This window comes from Dendrobates tinctorius, unplaced genomic scaffold, assembly GCF_039654945.1.
Source record: "Dendrobates tinctorius isolate UK_male_01 unplaced genomic scaffold, ASM3965494v1 ptg000044l, whole genome shotgun sequence".
Classification (NCBI taxonomy): Eukaryota; Metazoa; Chordata; class Amphibia; order Anura; family Dendrobatidae; genus Dendrobates; species Dendrobates tinctorius.
The window spans coordinates 20,721,463-20,743,785 of NW_027361712.1; the positions used below are offsets into that span (position 1 = coordinate 20,721,463).

Here is a 22,323-nt window from a genome sequence, read left to right on the forward strand (position 1 = left end):
CACCCAGGCAGCCTGCCTGGGGGTCAGAAAGGGGCTCTCCGCCGGTGTGGAAGAGTGAGCGGCGATCAGGGACATGGCCGCTACTGAGACTGGTTGGGCTGGTTGGGCCTGCGCAGGGTAAGGGAGCGACCTGGGCGTCTCTTCAGGGATTCGCGGTCGGACAACCACCTCCGCAGCTGGAGCCCGGGACCTTCCCTCCAGGGTCAGGGGATGAGGTTCACTCACCAACACGTCGACCGCGGCCGTATTGGAGTTGCTGGAATCTTCCACGCTTGTGTCTATGCAGGCATCCAGTGCAATGTAAAGTTCTGGCTCATTCACAGCTTCCCGCTGTGTTTCCTCCTGGGTGGCTGCAACATCCGGTCCACGCTGAACAAACGTTGTTGGATCGGGATGGGGTATGCTTCCCGGGTGATGTCGCGGCGCCTTCACAGGTTGCAGCAGGTCACGTTGAGGCCCTGGCTCCACACTCAAGGGTAATTCCGGGTGCTGGAAAATAGGGCTCGCCGCTACTTCTTCCTACGACCTGCCGGGCTGTGTGCTTTCGGCCTCCTGCCGCCTCCTCCATTCCATGTGGCCTATGCCTCTGCAGTAAACAGGGTAGTTAGCGTGCACTTTAGTCAAATATAGACGAGGTGCAGGTGCAACGGACCAGTAGGTCCTAATCGTAAGTTAATTTAATTCACAGCACGCTCAAACAGACTTTATGCAAATAGGTATTCATTTTATTACATGTGGGAGCCAAACAGGAATATAGCACACAGTGGAGGCGATATAAATAAAAGACGTTTCGGCTCAGCCCGAGCCTTTATCATATTATCGCTGAAATATAAAGAGAGATAAATCAGAAATTGACAAAAACAGATAAACAAATCACAAAAATCAATAAAATATAAAGGTTATCCCAGTGGAACACAAGGTGAGAATATATTCATATATACAGTATATACAGTATGATAATCCATAGTTAAGGATACATCAATGCAAATGCCTAGTAAATTAGCACCAAATAGAACTAAGATATCAAGGAGGGTATTACCTTATTCCAATATTGGAGGTTTGTATAGAGTGCAGAAGGAGAGGAGAATCTGTCAAGAAGAAATACCAAGATAAATGGCTGAAAGGAATTATCAGATATACGGTTAGTCATTTCACATATGCACATTCTGGGTCCATTTTGGTCCCTTAGCTGTAGTGACCTGTTGCTGTACTGTTTCTGGTGCTGTGGAAAAATGGGCTTCACTTCGCTTAAAACATTGCAAGACTGCTGCAGTGTCCCGGGGACTATAGCCCGTGTGGACCCTACGGGTGCCCCTTGCCCTTCTCCCTAACTTAGGAATGTCTCCCTGGCTTATCCAGCAGCAGACCCTCCTACAATTAACCATGTGTGTGACTATGTACATTGTCTAGTCCTGTGGACAATAAGATGCCCCCCAGCTAGTGGCCAAACCTACCACCTACATTGTCCCTGACCTAAAGCACAACAGTGTAGTATTAGCAGAACTATAACAGTATACATGACAGTATAAAACAAGTCATAAGAAATATACATTTAACACTTAATGGTAATACACTTAGACGTGTAGCAGTACCAAAAGTGGACCTGGGTAATACACCAAATGATGTATCAATACCCGCATAAAGAGATACCATACATATTTTCCTATCCACTTACATACATACCACCAACATTTCATGCACTTCAACAACATGTTCTCAAAGAAAGTCACTTATCTGGCAAGCCATATGTCTGGTTAGGGTCTACAAATGGCTTCACAACTGCCCAGTTTGGAACTGTTGTCTGGAAACGAGACAGGACTTCAGAAACTTGGCAACAAAAGTGGATTACTCAAGCACCTGAATCCAGAGAACTTATTGGATGCAAGTGCAAAAAGTCTTTTTCTGCCTTATGTAAATGTGTTAACTATGATTTACCATGCAGTACCCTTCGTCTATGTGGTGGCTGTGAAGTAGAACCCGAATGAGTTTCTTTAATATTGTCAACAATGGTTCTTTTTGATATGTATTTTTTGTACAATTAAATTTTAACTTATATTTTCGAGTTACTTCATGACTAATTATTTAATATTTTGAAAATTGCAAGAAAACCATTGAATTTTGGAAAAAAAATAGCACATAAAATAAAATTTTCAGTTTAAAAAGACCTTTAAAGTGAAAAGAAAAAATGAAATCGGACCATACATTCAAAAGTTACTGGCTAAAAAACATACTTTGTGGCCATTTTCAAAAGTGGCAGCTCAGAATAACTTACGATGATGCCTACGATGTTCAAAATAATAAGTCACCTTCATGAAACATATCTACCAAGTTTCATACTTTTACCCCTAAAATGCACAATTCAGCTGAAATTGTTACAAGAGCTCTGGACTATATAGTATTCATGTAAGGGATGCGGGGGCTAGTTTCATGCCCTGCACTCGTTGTGTCTGTCCCTGGTTTGTTCCATATGTCATGTCATGTCTACATGCTTTTTATAAAGTGTAATGCAGTGTACATATGCTAATGTGTTGTGTAGATATAGCGATAGTGTAGGACTTAGCCCATTAAACAGACCAATAGGATAGTTAGGAGGGTCTAGAGTTGGAGTGTGAGCTGGGAGGTAGGACAGTCGTGTCCGGGGGGGAACGTTTAAGCCAGGAGCCATCAGTCCAGGGCCTAGAGCTGACAGTCACACGTGGTGAGTAATATTTTGGCAGCCTAAAGATGGTAACAGCTAATTTTGTGTTAACAACCCTAAATGTCTGAGGCCTAGGGCCTGGTAAGGAATGGAAGAGCCATTTCTCGACTTCACCTTCGGAAAGGGAAGCGGGCGGGGAACTCCTGAAGCGGGTTAGTCTAACCAGTAAGGAAGCTGCGGGACCGGCGGTTCCGGCGGATATTTCTGGAGGAGTGAAGGACAGTACAGGGAATGGAATGCTGATATTCTGCAAAGAATCTTGTACTGTTTCTGACTAAACTGGATGAGCCGAATAAAATTGTTTTGTTGAAGATGACCCTGGACTCTAACTGTCATTGTGTGGTGTTAAAAGGAAAAAGACTTCCGGCTGTGTGGAATGGACAGGGCTGTCATCAGGGCATCACTGCCTTGACTGGCGTATGGGGCCCGGTCAGCAGAGGGGGCCTGTAGTGCCCGTCTCTTCTGCTGATTGGGCCACAGCGGCAGGATTTTGACGATTCAGTTACACTGTATTGCCGTAGGGGCCCATGCCCGCATGGCAATAGTTAAAGCCGCCAGCCAATCGGAAGCTGGCAGCTGACGTCAGCGCGCTTGTCGCTAGCATCTGACGTCATTGACAGTCGCCAGCGAGTGCACGCTTTCAGCCTGGAGGGAAGATCGCTCGCTGCAGGAGCACAGCAAAGGAGAAAGTTTTTTTTAATTTTTATTTTTACTGAAAGCGGCAAGTTGGCAGAATGGAGACAAGTGTCCATCCGGCTGGGGGCAGAATAGAGACGGCGCAGAATGGAGACAGGGGGCAGGATGAAAGATATGGAGGCATGATTGGAGACACAGGGGCAGAATGAAAGATATGGGGGCATGATTGGAGACACAGGGGGCAGGATTGGCGACACGGGGGCAGGATGAAAGATATGGGGGCATGATTGGAGACACAGGGGGCATGATTGAAGACACAGGGGGCAAGATTGGAGACACAGAGGACAGAATGGTGACACGGGGCAGGAAGAAAGATATGGGGGCATGATTGGAGACACAGGGGCAGAATGGAGACACAGGGGGCAGGATTTGAGACAAGGGGGCAGGATGAAAGATATGGGGGCATGTTTGGAGACACAGGGGGCATGATTGGAGACACAGGGGCATGATTGGAGACACATTGGCAGGATGAAAGATATGGGGGCAGGATTAGAGACATGATAGCAGGATGAAAGATATGGGAGCAGAATAGGAGACATGGTGGCAGGATTATTATTATTATTTATTTATATAGCGCCATTAATTCCATGGTGCTGTACATGAGAAGGGAGTTATATACAAAGTTATAAATATCGTTAACAGTAAACAAATTTACAATGACAGACTGGTACAGAGTGGAGAGGACCCTGTCCTTGTGGACTTACATTCTAGTTGATAGTGGGGAAGAGACAGAAGATCGGGGGTGCAGCAGCTCTGGTGGTTTTGAGGCGGCGGCTCGGGCAGCGGTGAGGCGGCAGAATGGTTATTGCAGGCTGTAAGCTTTCCTGAAAAGATGGGTTTTCAGGTTCCGTTTGAAGGATCCGAGGGTGGTGCATAAACGGACGTGGAATTACAGAGGATGGGTGATATTCAGGAGAAATCTTGGAAGCGGTTGCGTGAGGAATGAATAAGTGTGGAGGAGAGTAGGAGGTCTTGGGAGGATCGAAGATTATGTGAGGGAAGATATTGGGAGATTAGTTCAGAGATGTAGGGAGGGGATAGGTTGTGGATGGCTTTGTAGGTCAGTATTAGTAATTTGAACTGGATTCGTTGGTGAATTGGGAGCCAGTGGAGGGATTAGCAGAGGGGAGAGACAGGGGAGTAGCGAGGACAGAGGTGGATTAGTCGGGCAGCAGAGTTGAGGACAGACTGGAGTGGTGCAAGAGAGTTAGTAGGGAGGCCACGGAAGAGAGTGTTGCAGTAGTCAAGGCAGGAGATAATGAGGGCATGTATAAGAGTTTTAGTAGATTGAGGGCTAAGGAAGGGACGGATTCTAGGAGGATGTCAAGGAGGGAGTTAGATGAGAGGTGGGAGGAAAATTGAGCATGGACATGCTGTTCAAGGCGTATGGAAGTAAACGGTAGCAGTGATATGGGGCGATAGCTGGGCATAACAGTTAGGTCAAGGTTTGATTTTTTGAGGATGGGTGTTATGGTAGCATGTTTGAAGGCAGAGGGGAAGGTACCAGAAGATAGGGATAGGTTGAAGATATGGGTTAGGGCTGGGATGATCATGTTAGTGAGGTTGGGGAGCAGGTGGGAAGGGATTGGGTCAAGTGCACAGGTGGTGAGGTGTGATTTGGAATGGAGATGAGTAAGCTCTCCTTCAGTGATGTTGGAGAGGGAGGTGATGAAAGATATGGGGGCAGAATTGGAGACATGGTGGCAGGATGAAATATATGGGGGCAGTATTGGAGACACAGGGGGCAGGATGGCAGACATGGTGTCAGGATGAAAGATATGGGGGCAGGATTGGAGACACAGGGGGCAGAATGGAGACACAGGGGGTAGGATTGGAGACACGGGGGGCAGGATGAAAGCTATGGGGGCATGACTGGAGACACAGGGGGCATGATTGGAGACACAGGGAGCATGATTTGAGACATGGGGCAGAATGAAAAATATGGGTGCATGATTGAAGACACAGGGGGCAGAATGGAGACATAGGGTGCAGGATTTGAGACACAGGGGCAGGATGAAAGATATGAGGGCATGATTGTAAACACATGGGGCATGACTGGAGACAAAGGGGGCATGATTGGAGACACAGGGGGCAGAATGGAGACACAGGGGCAGGATGAAAGATATGGGGGCAGGATTGGAGACATGGTGGCAGGAAGAAAGATATGGGGGCAGGATTGGAGACATGGTGGCTGGATGAAAGATATGGGGGCAGGATTGGAGACATGATGGCAGGATGAAAGATATGGGAGCAGGATTGGAGACACGGGGCAGGATTGGAGACATGGTGGCAGAATGAAAGATATGGGTGCATGATTGGAGACACAGGGAGCAGAATAGGGTGCAGGATTTGAGACACAGGGGCAGGATGAAAGATATGAGGGCATGATTGTAAACACATGGGGCATGACTGGAGACAAAGGGGCATGATTGGAGACACAGGGGGCAGAATGGAGACACAGGGGCAGGATGAAAGATATGTTGGCAGGATTGGAGACATGGTGGCAGGATGAAAGATATGGAGGCAGGATTGGAGACATGGTGGCTGGATGAAAGATATGGGGGCAGGATTGGAGACATGATGGCAGGATGAAAGATATGGGAGCAGGATTGGAGACACGGGGCAGGATTGGAGACATGGTGGAAGGATGAAAGATATGGGTGCAAGATTGGAGACACAGGGGGCAGAATAGGGTGCAGGAATTGAGACACAGGGGCAGGATGAAAGATATGAGGGCATGATTGTAAACACATGGGGCATGACTGGAGACAAAGGGGGTATGATTGGAGACACAGGGGGCAGAATGGAGACACAGGGGCAGGATGAAAGATATGTTGGCAGGATTGGAGACATGGTGGCAGGATGAAAGATATGGGAGCAGGATTGGAGACACGGGGCAGGATTGGAGACATGGTGGCAGGATGAAAGATATGGGGGCAGGATTGGAGACACGAGGGCAGGATTGGAGACATGGTGTCAGGATGAAAGATATGGGGACAGGATTGGAGATTCAGGGGGCATGATTGGAGACATGGTGCGGGATGGAGACAGATGGGGCAGGAATATGGGGTGGGATGGAGACAGATGGGGCAGGAATATGGGGCAGGATGGAGACAGATCAGACAGGATGGAGACAGATCGGGCAGGATCACGGGGCAGGATGGAGACAGATGGTGCAGGTTCATGGGACAGGATCATGGGACAGATAGGGCAGGATCATGGGGCAGGACCATGGGACAGATGGGGCAGGACGGGGAGATCATTTGGAGCAGAATGGATACTCATAAGGGCAGGATGGGAGAACCTATGGCTGGAGCCAGGAATGAGACACACGGGAGCCAAGATGGGGGATATTATTACCATAGGGGCTAATCAAGGGATATTATTACTGCAGTGATGATTTTATTTTTTGAGTATACTGTTTTAAATGAGGAGGCAGTCCTGTTACTGTGCAGAGTGATACTATGTTGCCTTTTTTTCTTCATTTGGTGTAGTGTAAAAGTTGGGAAAAAAAATAAGTACCGTATGTACTTGAATATAAGCCGAGATTTTCAGCCCATTTTTTTTGGCTGAAAGTCCCCCTCTCGGCTTATATTCGAGTCATATACACCAGGGGGTCAGAGGGGGAGGGGGGGCGGGGGTGTCAGGTCATACTTACCTGTCCTGGCGCTGTCTCTTCAGCCCCCAGCTTCTCCGCGATCTCCCTTCCTGGTGTAGTGTAGAAGTTGGGAAAAAAATAAGTAATGTGTTCTGCAAGCGGGGCTCTAGATAACTGTGTTATTTCCTGCAGAGACGAGCCCTGGCTGGAAGAAGTGACGTCGCTCTGTGCAGGATGAAGATGAAAGACTTCACCTAGAGGCGTCACTGGTGAATCAGTGTGTTACCTATACACTGATACTATACACTGTATACTATATACAGCGGTCCTGTGTACAATGTCACCAGTGATCACTGTATTACCTTTACACTGACACTGCATACTAAGTACAGATCTCCTGTGTATAATGGCACATATGGTGATATTAGTATTGTGCTTTTTTTTTATTACTGATCAGTATTATAGTATTCAGTCACAAAGTGGTGGTAATATGTTGTCCGGCCATGGTGTGGTAGCAGAGGCGTAGCTAGAGTTTTGGTTCAGGGAGGGCAAAACTTCTGAGTGGGCCCCTAACCAGGTAACCTTGATTATAACTGGGTGACGCACCTTAATAATGGAGGAGAACCTAAGCAGATGACCGCGCTGTTACTGAAAATAATTGCTATATAAAGACCAACATTGATATTACCGCCATATGGTCAGTAGTAGATACCCGTCCTACAGAACATACTGTATAAGAGATCACAGCACAGCTACAGATAATAACCTACTGCTGACGTTCTTTCTGAAGGAACCGTTCACTTTTCATGTCTTTTCCATCTGGCCCAGCCCGACATGACAACTTCTCCAGCCAGGACAGAGAATACAGCAAAGACATGTTTCACTTCTCACATTTTCAGCACTGTCCAAAACGGGACTATCCCCAACCTGCACAAACTCCTCATCCTGCTGATGCCCCAATGCTGATCCGCTGCTGTCGTATGTGACCGTATTTATGCACCTGCTGTGTGGCCCTGTGTGACCTCTAAATTTTAAAGCAACCCTCTAGAAAATACTAAGGCCGGGTGCAAGTGCCCTAGAAAACAGTGCCCACATTTTGTCCCCTAGAACGTAATAATGCTTTTTTTTTTTTCACTCTATATTGTATAATGCACTCCCCATAGGCAGACTCTATACTGTACATAATGCACTCCCCATAGGCAGACTCTATAGTATAATGAATTCCACATAAGCAGCCTCTGTAGTGTAATGCACTCCCCATAGACAGCCTCTGTAGTGTAATGCACCCCCATAGGCAGCGTCTATAATGTAATGCACCCCTATAGCCACCCTCTTTAGTATAATGCACCCCCATAGCCACCCTTTGTAGTATAATGTACCCCCATAGCCACCCTCTGTAGTATAATGTACCCCCATAGCCACCCTCTGTATATGCACCCCCATATCCACCCTCTGTAGTATATGCAACCCCATAGCCACCTTCTGTATATGCAGCCTTATAGCCACCCTCTGTATATGCACCCTCATAGGCACCCTCTGTATATGCTCCCCCATAGCCACCCTCTGTATATGCACCCCCATAGCCACCCTCTGTATATGCACCCCCATAGCCACCCTCTGTATTGCACCCCCATAGCTGTATATGCACCCCATTAGCTACCCTATGCATATACACCCCCATTGCCATCCTCTGTATATGCACCCCCATAGCAATCCTCTGTATATGCACCCCCCATAGCAATCCTCTGTATATGCACCCTCTGTATTGCACCCCCATAGCCATCCTCTGTAAATGCACACTAGCTACCCTATGCATATGCACCCTCATAGCCACCCTCTGTAGGATAATGCACCACTCCCCCATAAACTAAATACTCACCTCTCTTCCTCCTGGTTCCTGGGCTGATCCCGCTCATCTCCGACTGAAGGCGCCGGGTACTGACGTCATCGCGCCCCCTATCAGTGTCGGCGTCATCAGACGCTGACAGGGGGATGATGAGAGAAGGAGCGCTCGCTCCTTCTGTCATCAATACGGTCAGCTGTGTCGGCATGTAGCCGACAACGCTGACCTTGCGATGACGGGAGGGGGGCCCACTGCTGCACCGGGTCCCCCCGCCTGCTCAGGGGCCCATAGCGGCCAGACTCTCCCTGCTCTGCCGCAAAGTGCATCTGTAGCGTAGCACCGAATGGGTGCCCTGAGAGCGCGGGGCCCTGGGCCACCGCCTCCTCTGCCCCCCCGGTAGCTACGCTTCTGTGTGGTAGTATTTGTTCCTTGTATGTGGTATTATTGGTCACTATGTGGTGGTAATATGGTGTCTGGTCATGGTACGGTGGTATTTGTCACTTGTGTGTGATATTATTGGCCATTTTAAAAATTTAAAAATATACCTAAATTGTATTACAAATTTTAACAAATGTTTAATAGTTAAGAGTAGAGTAGTGCCCGGCCAAAAGAGTCTACCGTGTTGTGGTGGCGGCTTAAAAAAATATTTTGGTCAAAACAACGACTGCTGGTTACATGTGTGATTTGGTGATGGGAACTGGTAATGTGTGATTGGTGAGAAGTGGAGTTTTTCCAAGAGAGTGTGGTGGGGCTGTGGACAGTTCAAGGGGTGGAGGCGGGGCTGGGGTGGAGCCTGAGTGGTGTCAAAGGGGCCCCGTAAATTTTGCCAGGATGGGGCCCCGATATTCCTAGTGGCAGCCCTGGGAATGGACCCTCCTGTGTGTTAATAGAGCAGAGGGCCAGGGCATGCCAATACTGCCACCCGCTGTCACGACTACTCCCCTGGCCTCGATTTCATTTAGCTGTTGTATTTTGACCAGGAAGATATGATTTAACACATACTGTATTTGTATGAAGGATCTATATTATCCATATCAAATGAACGGAGTAGTGATTTGTGAATGAATAAAACCCAAAACGAACCTGCATGATATTTCCGTACTCACCCCTCCATCTCCCCCGCCATTTTCATGGCATTATTTCTTCTGGCTCAGCTCATATGAAATGTCAACCTGCCTTCCCCATCGAATCTTGTTGTAAGAAAACCGAGTGGGTGCAATATTGAGTATGTCAGGCCGCCACTGGTCTGGGAGTGTTTTTATTTCACCTCCCTGAGCCCATTAATTTGTTTTGTCCAGTAGTGGATAACCCCTTTAATAATAAACTTATGATATTATATGTCCTGTAACGGAATGGGTTTGAAAGTACAGTACAGTCCAAATGTGTATACCGAACACTGACCCCAAATATGATGCAAATGGTGATTTCTACACTTTAAACATTTATTTACTCATTTACATGGCTGAATTATACCTTATAGCTTCAATAAAACAGCCATTGTAACATATCAGCACTTACTGTACTCCACTATGTCTCTGACTTCATATCTAGGAAATAAATTGTGAAGTTGGATCAATCGGTTTTATACGTATAGCTATGTTTCTGCCAGAGATTACCCTGTACATACGTAGCATCAACCAAAAGAGCCTGTATGGCAGCACATACAATGCCTTGTGAAAGTATTCGGCTCCCTGGAACTTTTCAACCTTTTCCCACATATCATGCTTCAAACATAAAGATACCAAATGTAAATTTTTGGTGAAGAAGAATCAACAAGTGGAACACAGTTGTGAAGTTGAACAAAATGTATTGGTTATTTTAAATTTTTGTGGAAATTCAAAAACTGAAAAGTGGGGCATGCAATATTATTAGGCCCCTTTACTTTCAGTGCAGCAAACTCACTCCAGAAGTTAATTGTGGATGTCTGAATGATCCAATGTTGTCCTAAATGACTAATGATGATAAATATAATCCACCTGTGTGTAATCAAGTCTCCGTATAAATGCACCTGCTCTGTGAAAGTCTTAGGCCTCTTTCACACATCAGGTTTTCGGCGTCAGGCGCGATCCGGCGCTTTTGACTAAAACCGGATCCGGCGAAATGCAATGCCGGATCCGGTTTCCCCCCCATTGACTTGCATTAGAGCCGGATCGAGCCGGATGGCCATGCGTTTCATCCGATTTTCGCCGGATCCGGCAATGTGACGCGATCCGGCGTCTGGAAAAAACGGCTAATGTAACGTTTTTTGTCTCCGGCGAAAAAGCCGGACACGCCGGATCCGGCGTGTCCGGCTTTTTCATACAATGAAAGCCTATGAGCGGCGCAATGCGCCTGATCCGGCGACAGCCGGATCCGGCTGCCGGATCCGGTTTCTTTGGTCTGAGCATGCTCAGTAGCTCTGCCCACAGGACATATATAAAAGCAAGACAATGGGACCCTCAGCCACACCCAACATGCCACCCAAGCCAAGAACCAGGAGCAGGAGAAGGCAGCAGACATCTGCAGCAGCAGCACCATCAGCACCACCCCAAATGGAGCAGCATGCTGAACAACGGGAGGGGAGTCCAGCAGCAGATGAGAGACGGTAATTATCAAATCCCCCATTCCTCCAAACTAGGGCTATGGAATATCAAGATATTCATTGGCCCTTTGTTTCTCTTTATTCAACAGCCGCCCAATAGATGCAGCAGCAGCAGCAGCAATGGCAGCAGCAGAAACACCACCCACAGCCATGGAGTCTGGCCATGAGGAAGACAGCACATCTTCTGGGAGCCCTCCCTCGCATCGTCAGCGTTTGACGGTAAGTTTTTATTTCCAAAATCCATCATCTCTGTAATATATGTGTATTCATTGCCTTTTATTTCAAAACAGGAATCACAAGATGAAGAGGAGCTCCCAGAAGAAGAAGGAAGGGGTGGACAGACACTTGGAGTGGGCTCACAATTGGTAAGTTTTTTGCATCAAACGCAGAAACACAACATCACACTACACACAACACATAGAAAACAATGTTCTGCAGACCACACACAGCAAACAAATGCCTACATCCAAAGACATAACATTTTTTGTTTTCTTCTCTAGTCTTCCCAATCTGGTGCTCGGCCAAGAGGTCCTCGCAGTGCCTCCCAGGGTCGTCGGCGACAGCAACGCGGCGGTCACCAGCGTGTAAGTATAAATATTTTTGCTTTGTTTTTTTTGCACATTTTATTTCATTTCTTTTGTGGAGGCTAATTATGTTATTTTTGTCTTTTTCTTTAACAGCCTTCACAGCATGCTCCCGACTCTGACGGTGAGGATGGAGGGATTGATGTGGACCGCCTCATCGATCTCGTCAGAGAAAGGGAGCCGCTCTGGAATATGGCTGACCGCCGCCATGCTGACCTGATCGTTACCCGACGACTCTGGGAGGAAATCTGTTCGCTCCTTGTGGACCGCTGGGAGGACCTCGAAGCTCGGGCCCAGATTAAAGAGCGTAAGTATATACAGTACCGGTTGCTTGATTTAAACCAGTGTTTCCCGAACTCCAGTCCTCGTGGTCCCCACGGATCATGTGTTCAGGATTTCTATTTACTTTGGAAATCCTGAAAACATGACCCCTGGGGACCATGAGGACTGGAGTTTGGGAAACACTGATGTTGTATACTAACCACTTTGTCCTTTCTCGTTTCAGGGGAGAGAATTGTGAAGCGGTGGCGGTCTGTGAGGGATCGTTTCAAGAAGGAGTTCAATAAAGAGATGCGGGCCCCGAGTGGATCTGGAGGACGCAGGAGCAAGTACAAGTACGCACGAGCCCTGTCGTTCCTCCGGGAGACAATGCTCACCAGAAGGTAAATATTACACACCACATGTGACAAAAAAATGTTTAGATGTAACTTTTTTTTTTCAGCCAGGGCCATACCATGTCACTATTTTAATTGTTTTTTTTTCTCTTTATTCCACAGCACGGTGAGCAGCACTCGGGAGCCTGCACGATTGGACCCTTCTGAGGCGATCCCTGAGGAGACCGGCACCGAGGGACACTTCGACCTCCCCGGTACATCTGCACCTTCCCAGCCTTCCCACACATTCGACCCATCTGTCCCATCCACCAGCACAGGAGCATCGTGGCCGCCTACATTACATGAAGCTGCTGGTGAGGAGATCGCTTTCCCTTTACCCCACCCTTCTGCCCCTGCCACCTATAGTACACCTGCGGGTACTGGGCGGCAGCGGCAGAGGGGTCAGGAAAAGACTTATGCGCCAGAGTTCTTGCATCTGAATGCATCTTTCCAGAACTGTCTAAAAGTCTTGTCAGAGCAAATCTCCGCAGGCTATCAGCAGATCAACTCCAGCATTCTGGAGGTGAAGACACTTCTGAAAACCATGCATTCAGAAGCAAGATCTTCGCCAAACCACACCTTTTTCAGGTCTGTTGTGGAGCGCATGGAAACGCTCTCTCCTGCCCAGCAGATGCATGTAATGCATTCATGCCACGCTGCTCTCCAGCAAGTTACCTCCCAACCTCCTCCTCCCACCACAGTAGTTCCTCCACCTGCACCCCCTCCAGCCACTTTCCATCCTCCCCCTCCTATTACATCTACACCCCCTCCAGCCACTTTCCATCCTCCCCCTCCTATTACATACCATCCACCTCCCCAGCACCAGCAACCTCCCCAGCACCAGCAACCTCCCCAGTACCAGCAACCTCCCCAGTACCAGCAACCTCCCCAGTACCAGCAACCTCCCCAGTACCTGCAAACTCCCCAGTACCAGCAACCTCCCCAGTACCAGACATCTCCCCACTTCCAGCAACCTGCCCCGTACCAGACATCTCCCCACTTCCAGCAACCTGCCCCGTACCAGACATCTCCCCACTTCCAGCAACCTGCCCCGTACCAGACATCTCCCCACTTCCAGCAACCTGCCCCGTACCAAACTCCTTCCCCATACAACTTGCCATCAACATCATCTGCTCCTACAGTCCCTGCCCAACCCTCCACTCCACCACCCACCACCTCTTCTGCTTCCCACATGTCCACCCATTCTGTAGTTTTTTCCACACCTTCACCTCTAACTGTTCCTTCCCCACCACGATCCCAGTCCTCTCTCCACACTCCCAGTGTCGAAGTGTCCCGCAGCCCCTCCAGCAGTATTTCCACCACACACTACACAGATTTATAATGTGTGTATTTAAATAAAAATGACCAGTTTTATGGTTTCAAAGCTTTATTAAACAAGTTTATTAAAATTTTTAAAAAGTTTACTAAAAAAAACATTTTTCAATAAAAGTTAAATTATTTTACACTGGTTGTCTGTCATTTCTTTCTGCGGCGAAAAAGGTTAAATACAGCGTATTTAAAAGGTGAAATGGTATTCAAAACTAGGTATATAACTGTGGGTAAATTTTAGCTTTTTGCCACAGTTGTGTTCCTGGTTGTGTTTGAAGCAAAGTATTTCACCTAAAAAGTTGTGTTTATTGTTGGTGATTTCCTAACAATGTACACAACTTTTGTTAAAAGGTGAAATACTTTGCATAAAACACAACCAGGTACACACCTGTGGCCTAAAGCTAAAAATAGAGACCATGACAAGATAGCCAACTTTGTTTGGCAAAGGTATATACTGTTGGTACAGAAGGTACACAAGTTTGGTTAGGGCACAAATCTTTCACACTCTGTCATCCTGCCAGTGTACTCTGCCTTGAGGTGACATAAAGTATAGTGCAAAATTGTCCCTCATTACTGAAACCGTCACAGAACTTCTAGTGGTAATGTCATGGTAATCTTGCAAGGTGGTTTCTTCAGAGGTGTCCTCAATGGAAATGGGTTCCTTGCAGATAACAAAATTGTGGAGTACCACGCATGCTTTGATCACCTCGTCCACAGTTTCTGTCTTGAGGTTGATCGCAGTCAATAGGACCCGCCATTTGGCTGTCAGAATACCAAAGGTACATTCAACCATTCTTCTTGCTCTTGTGAGGCGGTAATTAAAAATGCGTTTTGGTCTTGTCAATCCTCTGCTAGAGTACGGTTTCAAAAGGTGTTCTGACAGCTGGAAGGCTTCATCCCCTACACAGACAAATGGCATAGGTGGACCAGATGTTTGCGGCAGCGGTCTAGGTGGTGGGAACTGGAAGGTGTTTCCATACAGTTTACGCCCCATGGCAGACAGTTTGAAAACTTGAGAGTCATTGGAGCGGCCATAGGCCCCAATATCAACCGCAATAAATTTGTATTCCGCGTCAGCGATGGCCATGAGGACAATTGAAAAATATTTCTTGTAATTGAAATATTCCGATCCCGATCCAGCTGGCTTTACAATGCGGATATGTTTCCCGTCCACAGCGCCCAAGCAGTTGGGAAACTGACATATCTGTTGAAACTTGTCAGCAATTTCAATCCACCTCTCTGTTGTGGGCTCTGGTAAAAACTCTTCAGCTAAGGAGTCCCACAGTGCACGGCATGTGTACTTCACAATTCCAGATATGGTGGAAATCCCGAGCCTGTACTGGAAATGCAGTGACGAAAGGGATTCTCCAGTTGCAAGAAATCTGTGGGGAATTAAAAAACAATAAATTAGTTTTAAATCACAGCATTACATACCAAAACTGAGCTATAACACTTGGAGATACAAACTACCACCAACAAGATTGCAGTGAAAGTGTGCACTGATGCGATCACATCCAATAAATGTGGCTTACCTTAAAGTCACCATCAGACGCTCTGCGGGTGAAACAGAGAAGCGGCAATAGGTGTCCGCTTTTCTTATGAGGTGTGCAATGCGCTCCACCAAGTAATCAAAATTCTCCATTTTCATCCTAACATATCCAAAAAATTTATCCGGGTTTCGTCGAAGGTCCATGCAGAGTGTAGAATAGACCCCACGCGTCATTCTCTTGGCTGTGATGGGGTGGATCCACAAACGTCGTCTACGATGCCTGATGCGCTGCTGTCTCGCTCTCTCCTTCTCCAGAACAATCACCCTCAAACGATTCGCCTCCGCTATAAAATCCGCCAAATTCTTCAAAATATTTCCAATGACAACATCCATCTTCGCCAGTAACTTGCTCTTCTCTCCAACCTGCACTTTCTCCTCTACAACCTGTCAAAGAAGGGCTGTAGGAACATGCTCTATATATAGTTTTCCAGTAGCCAATCCCGTTCGGAAGGCCACAAGGGTCAATTTTAAAAACCGGATCCGGCGTAATCCGTCGAAAAACGGATAGAAAAACGGATGAACCGGATGAGACGGATCCGGTTTTGTCTGTCAAGAAAAAGACGGATCCGGCAGAAAACCGGATCCGTCACATACGGTTTTACTAAACATTTGCCGGATCCGGCGTTCCGGCACGACGCCGGATCGCGCCTGACGCCGAAAACCTGATGTGTGAAAGTAGCCTTAGGGTTCTGTTTGAAGCACAGAGAACATCATGAAGACCAAGGAACACAACAGGGAGGTCCGTGATACTGTTGTGGAGAAGTTTAAAGCTGGATTTGGATACAAAATGATTTACAAAACTTTAAACTTCCCAAGAAGCACTGTGCAAGCGATCATATTGAAATAGAAGGAGTATCATACCACTGCAAATCTAACAAGACACGGCCGTCCCTCTAAACTTTCATCTCAAACAAGGAGAAGACTGATCAGAGATGCAGCCAAGAGGCCCATGATCACTCTGGATGAACTGCAGAGATCTACAGCTGAGGTGGGACAGTCTGACCATAGGACAACAATCAGTCATACACTGCATAAATCTGGCCTTTATGGAAGAGTGGCAAGAAGAAAGCCATTTCTCAAAGATATCCATAAAAAGTGTCGTTTAACCCCTTTACCCCCAAGGATGGTTTGCACGTTCATGACCGGGCCAATTTTTACAATCCTGACCACTGACCCTTTATGAGGTAATAACTCTGAAACGCTTCCATGGATCCCACTGATTCTGACATTATTTTCTTGTGACATATTGTACTTCATGTTAGTGGTAAAATTTCATTCAAATAACTTGTGTTTATTTGTGAAAAAATAAAATTTGGCGAAAATTTTGAAAATTTTGCAATTTTCCAACTTTGAATTTTTATGCCCTTAAATCACAGAGATATGGCACACAAAAAAATTAATAAGTAACATTTCACATATGTTTACTTTACATCAGCACAATTTTGGAGCCAAAATTTTTTTTTGTTAGGAAGTTATAAGGGTTAAAAGTTGACCAGCGATTTCTCACTTTTGCACCAACATTTTATTTTTAGGGACCACATCACATTTGAAGTCACTTTGAGGGGTGTACATGATAGAAAATACTCAAAAGTGACACCATTCAAAAAACTGCACCCCTCAAGGTGCTAAAAAACCACATTCAAGAAGTTTATTAACCCTTCAGGTGCTTCACAGGAATTTTTTGAATGTTTAAAAAAAAAAGAACATTTAACTTTTTTTCACAAAAAAATTACTTCAGGTCCAATTTTTTTTAGTTTACCAAGGGTAACAGGAGAAATTGGACTGTAAAAGTTATTGTGCAATTTGTCCTGAGTATGCCGATACCTGATATGTGGGAGGAACCACTGTTTCGGCGCATGGCAGAGCTCAGAAGGGAAGGAGCGCCGTTTGACTTTTTCGGCTGGAGTCAAACACAACGTTTTAAAAAACGGTCCGATTTTAACGGTATGAAATCGCACAAAGGTTTCCTGTCCAGAGATCCGTCTGTCATCCCATTTTCCGGCGATGAACCGATTTTATTCGCATCTAAGCATCAAATTGACATCCAATGCCAATGCCTGATGCTCTTTCCTGTTGACCAGGAGAAGTCTTGTGATTTAATCGCAAGTCACATGTGTGGTGAATTTTCAATGCGATTTTTAATCGCATCCATAGACTTGCATTGGCGAATCCGATCCGAAAATCGGTGACAATCGCAGCATGCTGCGATTGTCTCGGTCCGAGGAACGGATCCTATAAAAAAACGCATGATGGGAGCAGCAACATAGAATAACACTGGGACGAATGCAATGCAATTTTTTATCGCATTGCATTTGTCCGATTTTATCGCTAGTGTGACTCCGGCCTTCAATGCAAAATTGGCTGGAATTCAGATCGGACGCCAAGTCATGTTTGGATAGCCCCTGATGTGCCTAAACAGTGGAAAACCCCCGCAAGTGACCCCATTTTGGAAACTAGACCCCCCCAAGGAACTTATCTAGATATGCGGTGAGAACTTTGAACCCAAAAGGGCTTCACAGAAGTTTATAACGTACAGCCGTACAATTAAAAAATCATATTTTTTTCCACAAAAATTATCTTTTCACCCCCAATTTTTATTTTCCCAAGGGTAACAGGACCCTAAAAGTTATTGTGCAATTTGTCCTGAGTACGTTGATACCCCATATGTGGGTGTAAACGACTATTGGGTGCATGGCAGAGCTCGAAAGGGAAGCAGCGCCATTTGACTTTTTTGGCTGGAATTGAGATCGGACACCATGTCACGTTTGGAAAGCCCCTGATGTGCCAAAACAGTGGGAACCCCCACAAATGACACCATTTTGGAAACTAGACCCCCCAAGGAACTTATCTAGATGTGTGGTGAGAACTTTGAACCCAAAAGGGCTTCACAGAAGTTTATAACGTACAGCCGTACAATTAAAAAATCATATTTTTTTCCACAAAAATTATCTTTTCACCCCCAATTTTTATTTTCCCAAGGGTAACAGGACCCTAAAAGTTATTGCGAAATTTGTCCTGAGTACGCTGATACCCCACATGTGGGGGTAAGCCACTATTTGGGCGCATGGCAGAGCTCGGAAGGGAAGCAGCGCCATTTGACTTTTTTTGGCTGGAGTTGGAATTGGACGCCATGCCGCGTTTGGAAAGCCCCTGATGTGCCTAAACAGTTGAAACCCCCCACAAATGACACCATTTTGGAAACTATACCCCCAAGGAACTTATCTAGATGTGTGGTGAGCACTTTGAACCCCCAAGGGCTTCACAGAAGTTTATAACGCCCGGGCATAAAAATAAAAAAATCATATTTTTTCCACAAACATGATCTTTTAGTCCCCAATTTTTTCATTTTCCCAAGGGTAACAGGAGAAATTGACCACAAAAGTTGTTTTCCAATTTGTCCTCAGTACGCTGATACCCCACATGTGGGAGAAAACTACTGTATGTGCACACGTCGGGGCTCGGAAGGGAAGTAGTGACGTTTTGGAATGCAGACTTTGATGGAATGGTCTGCGGGTGTCATGTTGCCTTTGGAGAGCCCCTGACAGCGTCGGACTGGAACACCTTGGGCCCACCAGAGAAAATCATTCTTGGGGCCCACTATGTAGCTGCATAGTTAAATACCAGACCACCAATTGTGCGGTAAAATACGCTAATATCCGGGTATAATATAAGGTTGTACATGTCTTAATTATGTAGCAGGAGTTGGGGTAGCCCCCTCATAGAATATAAAGCAGCCCCCTCATAGAATATAATGCAGCCATCTCATAGAATATAATGCAGCCATCTCATAGAATATAATACTGCCCCCCTCATAGGGTATAATGCACCCCCTCATAGGGTATAATGCACCCCCTCATAGGGTATAATACTGCCCCCCTCATAGGGTATAATATTGCCCCCCTCATAGGGAATAATGCACCCCCTCATAGGGTATAATGCACCCTCATAGGGTATAATGCACCCCCTCATAGGATATAATGCACCCCCTCATAGGGTATAATACTGCCCCCCTCATAGGGTATAATACTGCCCCCCTCATAGGGTATAATACTGTCCCCCTCATAGGGTATAATGCACCCCCTCATAGGGTATAATGTATCCCCCTCATAGGGTATAATGCTGCCCCCCTCATAGGGTATAATGCTGCCCCCTCATAGGGAATAATGCACCCCCTCATAGGGTATAATGCTGCCCCCTCATAGGGTATAATACTGCCCCCCTCATAGGGAATAATGCACCCCGTCATAGGGAATAATGCTGCCCTCCTCATAGGGTATAATGCTTCCTCCTCATAGGGTATAATGCACCCCCTCATAGGGTATAATGCTGCCTCCTCATAGTGTATAATGCACCCTCTCATAGGGTATAATGCTGCCCCCTCATAGGGTATAATACTGCCCCCCTCATAGGGTATAATACTGCCCCCCTCATAGGGAATAATGCACCCCGTCATAGGGAATAATGCTGCCCTCCTCATAGGGTATAATGCTGCCTCCTCATAGGGTATAATGCTGCCTCCTCATAGGGTATAATGCTGCCCCCCTCATAGGGTATAATACTGCCCCCCTCATAGGGTATAATGCTGCCCCCCTCATAGGGTATAATACTGCCCCCCTCATAGGGTATAATGCTGCCTCCTCATAGGGTATAATGCTGCCCCCTCATAGGGTATAATACTGCCCCCTCATAGGGAATAATGCTATATAGATATAGAGTTAGAAAGATATAGATAGAAAGATAGATGTAGAAATAGATATAGAGATAGATAGTAGATAATGGATAGAAAGTAGATAATGGATAGATATAGATAGAAAGATTCATAGAGATAGATAGAGATAGATAGAGATAGATATAAAGATAGATATAGAAAGAAATATAGATAGATAGATAGATAGATAGATAGATCTATAGGTAGATAGATATAGAGATAGATAGAAAATAGATAATGGATAGATAGATAGATATAGATAGCTATAGATAGAAAGATATAGAGATAGATAGATATATAGATAGAGATAGATAATAGAGATAGATAATAGATAGAGATAGATAATAGATAGAGATATACAGATATAATAATAATAATAATAATAATAATAATAATATAGATAGCTATAGAGATAAATATATATAGATAGATGGCTATAAATAAAAATAAATATAGAGATATATATAGAGATAGATAGATATAGAAATAATAGATATAGAGATAGATAGATATAGAGATAGATATAGAGACAGATAGATATAGAGATAGATATAATAGCTAGATATAGAGATATGTATAGAGATAGATAGATATAGAGTTAGAAAGATAGATAGATATAGAGAGAGATATAGAGATAGATAGAGATAGCTAGATAGATAGATGGATAGATAGATATAGATAATAGAGATAATAGATAGATATAATAGATAGAGATAGATGGATAGATCGATAGATAGATAAAGAGAGAGAGATAGAGATAGATAGATAATGAGATATAGAGATAGATATAGAGATATAGTCTTAGATAGAAAGATAGATATAGAGATAGATATGGATATAGAGATTACAGATAGATATAGAGATAGATAGATAGATATAGAGATAGATAGATATAGAGAGAGATAGATAGATAGATATAAAGATAATATATAGATAGCTATAGAGAGAGAGATATAGAGATAGATATAGAGAGAAACAGATATAGATATAGAGATAGATATAGAGATAGGTAGATAGAGATAGAGATAATAGATAGATATAGAGATAGATAGATATAGATATAAAGATAGATAGAGATAGAGAGAGCGGTAGATAGAGAGATACATATAGAGAGATAGTTACAGAGATCGATAAATAGATAGAGAGATAGATATAGATAATAGATAGAGATAGATAGATAATAAATATAGAGATAATAGATAGATATAGAGATAGAGTAAGATAGAAAGATATAGAGATAGGTAGATATAGATAATAGAGATAGCTAGATAGATAGACATAATAGATAGATATAGATATAGATAGATATAGAGATAGATAGAAAGATAGATATAGAGATAGATGTAGAGATAGAAAGATAGATATAGAGCGATAGATAGATAGAGATAGATAGATAGATAGATAGACATAATAGATAGAGATAAATAGATAGATAGAGAAAGATAGATAGATATAGAGATAGATATAGAGATAGAAAGATAGATAGATATACAGAGAGATAGATATAGAGAGAGATAAATAGATAGATATAGAGATATAGAGAGAAATAGATATAGATATAGAGATAATAGATATATATAGAGATAGATAGATAGATAGATATAGAGAGAGATAGATACAGAGAAAAGATATAGAGATAAATAGATAGAGAAAGATAGATAGATATATAGATATAGAGATAGAAAGATAGATATAGAGATAGAGCGATAGATAGATATACAGAGAGATAGATAGAGATATATAGATAGATAGCTATAGAGAGAGATATAGAGATAGATATAGAGAGAAATAGATATAGAGATAGATATAGAGATAGATATATAAAGATAGATATAGAGATAGATATAGAGATAGAGCGATAGATAGCGAGAGATATAGATATAGAGATAGATAGATACAGAGAAAAGATATAGAGATAGATAACGGATAGATAAATAGATAGATAGGTATAGAGATAGATAGATATAGATATTAGATAGCGATATATATAGATAAAGATAGATAGATATAGATGGTAGCTAGATAGATAATAAATATAGAGATAATAGATATAGAGATAGAGATAGATAGATAGACATAATAGA

The 22,323-nt window shown here is 44.5% G+C and overlaps 1 long non-coding RNA gene across 1 annotated transcript in view; it reads right to left on the minus strand.

The window, feature by feature from the left end:
* Window positions 1-703: 703 nt before the first annotated feature.
* The window catches only part of LOC141089117 (uncharacterized), a 33,816-nt gene continuing 12,196 nt past the window's right edge, over window positions 704-22,323 (minus strand). The window contains exons 2-3 of the long non-coding RNA XR_012232181.1: window positions 1,040-1,088; window positions 704-822 (exon numbers count right to left, since the gene is read on the minus strand). This is a non-coding gene — a long non-coding RNA (uncharacterized lncRNA). The remainder of the gene's footprint in view (window positions 823-1,039; window positions 1,089-22,323) is intronic.